Below are 11191 nucleotides of genomic sequence, written 5' to 3'. Positions count from 1 at the left end.
TGTCATGCACAGGAAGGAATCTTAGCCTTGACATTAATTATTAATGTAAGCTGTAGTAGGCTATTTGCTGAGCTGGTCCTCTGATTTACTGTTGGCAGCATTAACATTACAGACCTCTCTCCCATACTGCAGAGCTATAAAAGAAAAGTGCAGCAGCATATTACATTCATGCCGGTGTCATCAACTCCCTTTGTGAGTGAAGTGAACATGTTTAAAACAAGCTACAACAGCATTTCCTATCCTTTTCCTTTACAGGCTGTAGGTAGCTGAGGCGACACAATGGGGGAGTAAGCCTGAACTCTGAAAACAACGTATTCAGTGGAGAGTAACGGTTGCAGTGTCTACTGTATGCAAATGCTTTTGGAAACCCCTAGAGAATGATTATGTGCGAGTGTTTGAATTGCCTTTTGTGGAGTCTGATTAGATAACCCTATCAGTATATCGTGCATTGAATAGCAGTATGGGCTGATGTTTTTTTCCTGGCCTTTGTTTGGCTCAGCTGTATTGGCAGAGATGAGGACAGAGATGTTGAGCTGCAGTGTGAGATGCCACACAAAGGAGATACAGAATAATAGTTCAATGAAAGGAAAGGGACTAAAGCCCAAACCACCAGGCTATTCACAGCTATCTGAGAAGGTGTACACTGTAGTTCAAGGCCAAGAGGTGACAACTTTGTCATTAGGCAAACCAGTTAGGCTAACTACTCTGGTGGTTATGTCAGGCCAAAATAATCACAGAAGTGACATTTTTGTGCAATAACTTTAATAAACATATTGACATAACATTGTTTTATACTGTTTTAAAATACAATTGTATTAACGATATCATTTACTCATCCTTGTTTACATTCAAACATAGCATAGACACATGACCTCAAATAAACTGGGTTCAGGCCTGTCTTACTTCTCCCCAAGGGCATGGAATTGGACAGCCATAGTAGGGACCAGGGTCATTACTATTGTGTCAACTCCTCTCAAAGGCCTTATGGAGATGATCTTAATTTGCTCAGAGAGGGTCTGAAGTCCCGGTGGTGGTTGTAAATTATTTAACTTGGGGCTCTCTCTCTACTGGCCTCCATTATTGTGATTAGCCATTGAAAGTCTGAGACCACATTATTGTAACATTCCAGACAGCAGCTCCGTGATCATATACGAATATGGAGTCGCCTGTAAATGACAAAATAAAATAACACAATGGGGTCTCCCTATAAGCATGGCATTTTCTTACCAATGGCTTACGATGCTGTTGTAACACATTATTAATACTTTATGAATGATTTTTGATTTTTTTGTTCTAACTTTCAGACTTTCATGAACTTAAAGCTTGACTGTTGAGGTTAGATACGCAGGGGGAGAGTGATGTCAACATACTGAGAGCATGTTGCCTCATATGCCACCATGTGTTTCCCGCCACATTTACACTGTCATTACCTACCTGGTCTGACCTGTGTAGCCGCTGCTGCAGCTGTAGCCGAGTGAACAATTATGCAACATGTCATGGCTGCTGTAATTACGAGCTGCAAGACACACTCATGTCTTTGAAATGGCTGCTGCTTGGTGCATGTCTGCTGGGAGGAAGCACTAATACAGGAAATATGAGGAGGTCTGTACATCAGATGGTGACTGTGTCCTTTCTAGATTTTGGGTGAGATAAGATAGCTGTGGTGTTGGTCTGTACAAGTGTGTGCTTGTGTGTGTGTGCTTTCTTGTGTGTGCTTGTGTGAAGGGAGGCGAGGGGAGGGGATGCAGATAGAGACTCAGGACATAGGAAACCTCATCAGTGGTCATTTGGGAATATTGGTATTTACTGGAGAAAAGGAACCGTGAAAGATTGCTGCTGCAGTGTGTAATCCTCCAATAAGGAAAGACAGAGGCATGGAGGGAGGGAGCAAAAGAGCAAACTCATTTATTATAAGGCAGGTTGATTCGATTGTGGTGCAAGGCCCAACACACAGGATATTAATTTCAGAGAAAGCCAGACATGGCAGCAGCTGGCCAAGTGCTGTACTGCTGTACTCATGCAGCCATACATAAAGAGAAAGAGAGAGAGAGAGAGAGACTTTGATGGATGAAATGTTTTAAATAGATGTAATAATTGGGAGCAAAATTATTGTTGTGATCTTTGGATCTCAAAATGAATTGAAGAGGAATGGGAGGGAGTCAGAGCAAATGACAGAGCAGGAGGGAGAAGGGCAGATCATGAGAGAGAGAGAGAGAGAGGGGGGGGGGGGGGGGGGGGGGATGTAAAGAGTGGGAGAACCTCCCACAGTTGACAAGCTCAGCATTGCTTAAAACGGATCAGTAGCATGTCTTTGCAGACATCAACTAAAACAACTGCAGACAAGCACATACACACATGCACACCAGTGGAGGCTGCTGAGGGGAGGACGGCTCATAACAATGGCTGGAATGGAGTCAATGGAATGGTATCAACCACATCAAAGACGTGGTTTCCATGTGGTTGATACCATTCCATTCACTCCATTCCAGCCATTATTATGAGCCGTCCTCCCCTCAGCAGCCTCCACTGATACACACTAACCCACACAACCCAGCACACAGAGCTGGCAACTAATTTGCCTCTGCCGTAGAATACATGTTGGCCTCCTGGAATTTCACAGAGTGTACTTTTCAAAATGTTGCTCTGAGTCTATGCACTGCTGTACAATAACGTTGAGCAACAGCTGAGCACAGGCAGTGTAGTATACCATTTTCAATACAGGAACAACCCACTAAGCGTTTACTGACGGCAACATCCTTTGGACGTCTTTTTTTGGTCCTATCCGGACCGACCGTCTTTTTTTAGTATTAATTTTTTTTGTGCAGTCCGGACCTTGATTTCAATGTCCAAGGACTATGTTTGGTTCAGATTTGCTGCGGTCCGGCTTTTACTTGGCCCAAACATAGACGTCTATGTTTGGTTCAGATTTGGTCAGGTCTGGACCGGCCTTGATTTCAACGTCCATAGACATCCGGTCTGGACCGGCCTATATTTGGCCCAAACATAGACGTCTCTAATTGCTTCAGATTTGGTCCGGTCCAGACCGGCTTTGATTTGGCCCAAACGTAGACGTCTATAATTGGTTTAGATTTGGTCCGGACCAAATCTGAAGCAATCATAGACATCCATGTTTCACAAGTTTGGACAGCACAGTACAGTACAGTTAGGGCTGGGCGATATGGCCAAAATATCATATCATGGTATAAAACATTTTTTGACGGTATGATGGTATTTGACGGTATTTTATGTTTTTGAATAATAAAAGTTCTACATTTCTTTATGAGTAGTGCGTGACCCTACGGTGGCAACACATACTGTACATTCTACGTGATTTATACTGTTCAATTCAACTTCAACCAACATTGTTGCATGTGCTGCATTGACCACGCAGACTAAAGGCAAGTGTCTCGTGGTCAAGCAACAACAAATGCGCTCCCTGAGTGACAGGGGGTGGGGCTAGGTGTGTGTGGAAAGCGGCATGGAGTGAGAGAGCGGAGAGGGATGACTCAAGTAGCGGAGTAAACTATAAAAATGGACGTTACACACGGCATATCACATTTAACGTTCAAATACCGGTATAGAAGGTAAAGTAAAAACCCAAACCAGTCCGTGCATCAATACCGGTATATGGTAAAATACGGTATACCGCCCAACCCTTAGTACGGTAGAGCACAGCAGAGTACAGTACATTACGTAGTACTGTACACAGTACCTTAAAGAAAAGTAGAGTATAGTACAGTACGGTAAAGTACAGTAGAGTACAATATAGTAAATAAAAGTAAAGTTTAGTGTAGTGTATTGTACCCTACTTTACTCTAATGTACTCTACTCTACTCTACTGAACTAAACTAAACTGCACTGCATTGTACTGAAGTCTACTGTACTGAATTAAACTCTACTGTACTGTACTCTTCTCTACTGTACTCTACTATACTGAATAAAACTCTACTATCCTGCACCGTATCATACCATTCCATACTGTACTTTACTCTACTGTGCCGTACTGTACTGTGATGTTCAAAGTTGTGAAACATAGCGTACAGTGAGGGAAAAAAGTATTTGATCCCCTGCTGATTTTGTATGTTTGCCCACTGACAAAGACATGATCAGTCTATAATTTTAATGGTAGGTTTATTTGAACAGTGAGAGACAGAATAACAACAAAGCAATCCAGAAAGAAGCATGTCAAAAATGTTATGAATTGATTTGCATTTTTAATGAGGGAAATAAGTATTTGACCCCTCTGCAAAACATGACTTAGTACTTGGTGGCAAAACCCTTGTTGGCAATCACAGAGGTCAGACGTTTCTTGTAGTTGGCCACCAGGTTTGCACACATCTCAGGAGGGATTTTGTCCCACTCCTCTTTGCAGATCTTTTCCAAGTCATTAAAGTTTCGAGGCTGATGTTTGGCAACTCGAACCTTCAGCCCACTCCACAGATTTTCTATGGGATTAAGGTCTGGAGACTGGCTAGGCCACTCCAGGAACTTAATGTGCTTCTTCTTGAGCCACTCCTTTGTTGCCAGGGCCGTGTGTTTTGGGTCATTGTCATGCTGGAATACCCATCCATGACCCATTTTCAATGCCCTGGCTGAGGGAAGGAGGTTCTCACCCAAGATTTGACGGTACATGGCCCCGTCCATCGTCCCTTTGATGCGGTGAAGTTGTCCTGTCCCCTTAGCAGAAAAACACCCCCAAAGCATAATGTTTCCACCTCCATGTTTGACGGTGGGGATGGTGTTCTTTGGGTCATAGGCAGCATTCCTCCTCCTCCAAACACGGCGAGTTGAGTTGATGCCAAAGAGCTCGATTTTGGTCTCATCTGACCACAACACTTTCACCCAGTTCTCCTCTGAATCATTCAGATGTTCATTGGAAAACTTCAGACGGGCCTGTATATGTGCTTTCTTGAGCAGGGGGACCTTGCGGGCGCTACAGGATTTCTGTCCTTCACGGCATAGTGTGTTACCAATTGTTTTCTTGGTGACTATGGTCCCAGCTGCCTTGTGATCATTGACAAGATCCTCCCGTGTAGTTCTAGGCTGATTCCTCACCGTTCTCATGATCATTGCAACTCCATGAGGTGAGATCTTGCATGGAGCCCCAGGCCGAGGGAGATTGACAGTTATTTTGTGTTTCTTCCATTTGCGAATAATCGTACCAACTGTTGTCACCTTCTCACCAAGCTGCTTGGCAATGGTCTTGTAGCCCATTCCAACCTTGTGTAGGTCTACAATCTTGTCCCTGACATCCTTGGAGAGCTCTTTGGTCTTGGCCATGGTGGAGAGTTTGGAATCTGATTGATTGATTGCTTCTGTGGACAGGTGTCTTTTATACAGGTAACAAACTGAGATTAGGAGCACTCCCTTTAAGAGTGTGCTCTTAATCTCAGCTCGTTACCTGTATAAAAGACACCTGGGAGCCAGAAATCTTTCTGATTGAGAGGGGGTCAAATACTTATTTCCCTCATTAAAATGCAAATCAATTTATAACATTTTTGACATGCGTTTTTCTGGATTTTTTTGTTGTTATTCTGTCTCTCACTGTTCAAATAAACCTACCATTCAAATTATAGACTAATCATTTCTTTGTCAGTGGGCAAACGTACAAAATCAGCAGGGGATCAAATACTTTTTTCCCTCACTGTAGATGTCTATGATCATTTCAGATTTGGATCTGGTCAGCACCGACCAAATGTTTACTTGTTCAAATAATACCCAGCACGATTTGCAAGTGTTTTTTTTTTTTTTACATTTACATTTTGGTCATTCAGCAGATGCTCTTATTACATTTACATTTTAGTCTTCAGCAGACGCTCTTATCCAGAGCGACTTACAGTTAGTGAGTGCATACATTATTATTATTACTTTTTTCATACTGGCCCCCCCGTGGGAATCGAACCTCAACCCTGGCATTGCAAACGCCATGCTCTACCAACTGAGCTACATCCCTACTGGCCATTCCCTCCCCTACCCTGGACGACGCTGGGCCAATTGTGCGCCGCCCCATGGGTCTCCCGGTCGCGGCCGGCTACGACAGAGCCTGGATCCTTATCCAGAGCGACTTCAACTAAGGTAGATAAACAACAACATATCACAGTCATAGCAAGATTATTTTTTTTACTGAGAATGTTTTTGTAGTTGAAGGGGTCTGTTGGTTTATTCTGTTGGTTAGACTACATTGATGTCATTGCTGCCAGTTTTAAAGCTTTTGAAAAAGCTAACAGAAACTGCATGTGACAGATGGGAGCAATGATCAATATTCTGTTGCAATCTTCAGTTGGTTCCTCTTTTCTATATTAAGAGGCTTTAAAGTTATTAATATTACATAATGCTTATTTAATTGAGAATGTACACTACCAGTCAAATGTTTGGACACACCTACTCATTCAAGGGTTTTTCTTTATTTTTACTATTTTTTACATTGTAGAATATTAGTGAAGACATCAAAACTTTGAAATACCACATATGGAATCATGTAATAACCAAAAAAGTGTTAAACAAATCAAAATGTATTTTATATTTGTCACACCAGCCTTCGCTTTGGCTCCCCCTCCTGTCCAGCTCAGGCGTTCAGCGTCGCCGGCCTTCTAGCTGCTGCCGAACCTACTGCTGGCAAACGCCCTTCACTCATCAACCCCGGACTTGTCTTGTCATCATTACACACACCTGGTTCCAATTCCCACTTTATCACTGTATATATACGTCCTCTGCCATTTGTCGTTGTCGGTCATTGTAAATGTTACTTGTTTTCCTGAGAGGTATCTTGCCTACTATTTCCTGAGTACTTCATATTTTGCACTTTGGGTTCGCCCTGTGCCTTTTTGTTTATGAAGATATATTTTGAGCACAACAGCATTTGGGTTTCGTCCCGCTTTGATCTATGGTGCTTAAATAAATTCAGTTTAAAAAAACACTTTTTTGGTTACTACATGATTCCATATGTGTTATTTCATAGTTTTGATGTCTTCACTATTATTCTACAATGTAGAAAATAGTAAAAATAATGAAAAACCCTGGAATGAGTAGGTTTGTCCAAACTTTTCACTGGTACTATATATATGCAGATGAAATTTGGCTTTAGAATCAATGAATGAAAAATATGTATTTTCAACTTCAGGAGAATACGTCTATTCGACATCTAGGAAAAAAACGTATTTTCACCTTTCATTCAGCACCAAAAATGCACCTGATTTCAAAGTCCGTAAAATACATATTTTCAAAGTCCGGAAAATAAGTATTTTTTGATGTCCGGAAAATACATATTTTCACCTTTCATTCAGCACCTAAATTGTACCTGACTTCAACGTTAGGAAAATATGTATTTTCAACCTCCGGAAACAACATACTGGGAAGGTATTATTTCACTCATTATCAACCTATTATGCTTCTGTATATTTTGAATATGACTAAATTGTTTAAAATGTCAATTTTTACTTATTTTCTTAGATTCCTTGTAAATTTTGCAGTCAATGTTTTTTATGTCATATTGTCACTACTGGGGGTGTTTTGTTAATGACACCTTACAGGACACTTAACGTTACTCCTGGTCACTTCCTACATTCTTTGTCTCCAGACCTGTAAAGGCTTCCGCATGTTTCCCAGCTGAAACTGTTATGACAACTTTTTGTGAGGGTTTTTTGTTCGTTTTGGTTAGTTATTTTTTGGCTGTTTGGGCACACACATGTTTTTCTGGAGGCAATCCGAAGTTCGGAGCCGAAGTCTACGCACCTTCATTGGTGATTGGTCAACTAGGGATTCTTCAATAAAGTCTTTGTTGTCGTTCAATGAGAGACGACTAGTTTTCATGCACATTTTTTCATTGAGAGATACTGCACCAAACATTTTAGTTAGATGTAAAATTGCTCCTCTGCAAAAAATTTCAACATTAATGACAGATTTCTTGTGTTATCTTAGATTAATTCGGACTATTTTAATTCTTGTTTTTCAAGCGAAGGTCTTTTAATGTTTATGACCAAAAATAACAATAACTGTAGCGATCCTGTGTTTATAAACGTGGATATTGACTTTGCCGACCACCACAAACGAGCTCACTCTCCCTGCCTGTTTCATTACACTACGATCAAAGCCGGCTGCAGACAAACTGTTACAGACCTACAGTGGGGAGAACAAGTATTTGATACACTGCCGATTTTGCAGGTTTTCCTACTTACAAAGCATGTAAAGGTCTGAACTTTTTATCATAGGTACACTTAAACTGTGAGAGACGGAATCTAAAACAAAAATCCAGAAAATCACATTGTATGATTTTTAAGTAATTAATTTGCATTTGATTGCATGACATAAGTATTTGATCACCTACCAACCAGTAAGAATTCCGGCTCTCACAGACCTGTTAGTTTTTCTTTAAGAAGCCCTCCTGTTCTCCACTCATTACCTGTATTAACTGCACCTGTTTGAACTCGTTACCTGTATAAAAGACACCTCTCCACACACTCAATCAAACAGACTCCAACCTCTCCACAATGGCCAAGACCAGAGAGCTGTGTAAGGACATCAGGGATAAAATTGTAGACCTGCACAAGGCTGGGATGGGCTACAGGACAATAGGCAAGCAGCTTGTTGAGAAGGCAACAACTTTTGGCGCAATTATTAGAAAATGGAAGAAGTTCAAGATGACGGTCAATCACCCTCGGTCTGGGGCTCCATGTAAGATCTCACCTCGTGGGGCATCAATGATCATGAGGAAGGTGAGGGATCAGCCCAGAACTACACGGCAGGACCTGGTCAATGACCTGAAGAGAGCTGGGACCACAGTCTCAAAGAAAACCATTAGTAACACACTACGCCGTCATGGATTAAAATCCTGCAGCGCACGCAAGGTCCCCCTGCTCAAGCCAGCGCATGTCCAGGCCCGTCTGAAGTTTGCCAATGACCATCTGGATGATCCAGAGGAGGAATGGGAGAAGGTCATGTGGTCTGATGAGACAAAAATAGAGCTTTTTGGTCTAAACTCCACTCGCCGTGTTTGGAGGAAGAAGAAGGATGAGTACAACCCCAAGAACACCATCCCAACCGTGAAGCATGGAGGTGGAAACATCATTCTTTGGGGATGCTTTTCTGCAAAGGGGAGAGGACGACTGCACCGTATTGAGGGGAGGATGGATGGGGCCATGTATCGCGAGATCTTGGCCAACAACCTCCTTCCCTCAGTAAGAGCATTGAAGATGGGTCGTGGCTGGGTCTTCCAGCATGACAATGACCCGAAACACACAGCCAGGGCAACTAAGGAGTGGCTCCGTAAGAAGCATCTCAAGGTCCTGGAGTGGCCTAGCCAGTCTCCAGACCTGAACCCAATAGAAAATCTTTGGAGGGAGCTGAAAGTCCGTATTGCCCAGCGACAGCCCTAAAACCTGAAGGATCTGGAGAAGGTCTGTACGGAGGAGTGGGCCAAAATCCCTGCTGCAGTGTGTGCAAACCTGGTCAAGACCTACAGGAAACGTATGATCTCTGTAATTGCAAACAAAAGTTTCTGTACCAAATATTAAGTTCTGCTTTTCTGATGTATCAAATACTTATGTCATGCAATAAAATGCAAATTAATTACTTAAAAATCATACAATGTGATTTTCTGGATTTTTGTTTTATACTCCGTCTCTCACAGTTGAAGTGTACCTATGATAAAAATTACAGACCTCTACATGCTTTGCAAAATCGGCAGTGTATCAAATACTTGTTCTCCCCACTGTATATCCATCCTGCCCTGCCTTTCGAAAGTATTTGAAAGCCAAGTTAACAAACAGATCACCGACCATTTCAAATCCCACCGTACCTTCTCCGCTATGCAACTGGTTTCCCGAGCTGGTCATGGGTGTACCTCAGCCACGCTCAAGGTCCTAAACGATATAATAACCGCGATCGATAAAAGACTGTACTGTGCAGCCGTCTTCATTGACCTGGCCAAGGCTTTTGACTCTGTGAATCACCGCATTCTTATTGGCAGACTAAATAGACTTGGTTTCTCAAATGACTGCCTCGCCTGGTTCACCAACTACTTCTCAGATAGAGTTCAATGTGTCAAATCGGAGGGCCTGTTGTCTGGACCTCTGGCAGTTTCTATGGGGGTGCCACAGGGTTCGATTCTCGGGCCGACTCTATTCTCTGTGTATATCAATGATGTCACTCTTGCTGCTGGTGACTCTCAGATCCACCTCTACGCAGATGACACCATTTTGTATACACCTGGCCCTTCATTGGACACTGTGTTAACAAACCTCAAAACGAGCTTCAATGCCATACAACACTCCTTCCATGGCCTCCAACTGCTCTTAAACGCTAGTAAAACTAAATGCATGCTCTTCAATCGAACGCTGGTTGCACCCGTCTGCCCGACTAGAATGACTACTCTCGGCGGATCTGACTTAGAATATGTGGACAACTACAAATACCTAGGTGTCTGGTTAGACTGTAAACTCTCCTCCAGACTCACATTAAGCATCTCCAATCCAAAGTTAAATCTAGAATCGGCTTCCTATTTCGCAACAAAGCCTTCTTCACTCATGCTGCTAAACATGCCCTCGTAAAACTGACTATCCTACCGATCCTTGACTTCGGCGATGTCATTTACAAAATAGCTTCCAACACTCTACTCAGCAAATTGGATGTAGTCTATCACAGTGCCATTCGTTTTGTCACCAAAGCCCCATATACTACCCACCATTGTGACCTGTACGCTCTCGTTGGCTGGCCCTCACTACATATTCGTCGCCAAACCCACTGGTTCCAGGTCATCTATAAATCACTTCTAGGCAAATCCCCGCCTTATCTTAGATCATTGGTCACCATAGCAACACCCACCCCGTAGTATGCGTTCCAGCAGGTATATCTCACTGGTCATCCCCAAAGCCAACACCTCCTTTGGTCGCCATTCCTTCCAGTTCTCTGCTGCAAATGACTGGAACGAACTGCAAAAATCTCTGAAGCTGGAGACACTTATCTCCCTCACTAACTTTAAGCTTCAGTTGTCAGAGCAGCTTACCGATCACTGCACCTGTACACAGCCCATCTGTAATTAGCCCACCCAACTACCTCATCCCCATATTGTTATTTACATTGTTATTTATTTTGCTCTTTTGCACCCCAGTATCTCTATTTGCACATCATCTTCTGTACATCTATCACTCCAGTGTTAATAGTAATTATTTTGCACTATGGCCTATTTATTGCCTTA

The sequence above is a fragment of the Coregonus lavaretus genome, assembly GCF_964263955.1.
Source record: "Coregonus lavaretus genome assembly, chromosome: 8".
Lineage (NCBI taxonomy): Eukaryota > Metazoa > Chordata > Actinopteri > Salmoniformes > Salmonidae > Coregonus > Coregonus lavaretus.
This window is presented reverse-complemented; position numbering follows the sequence as displayed.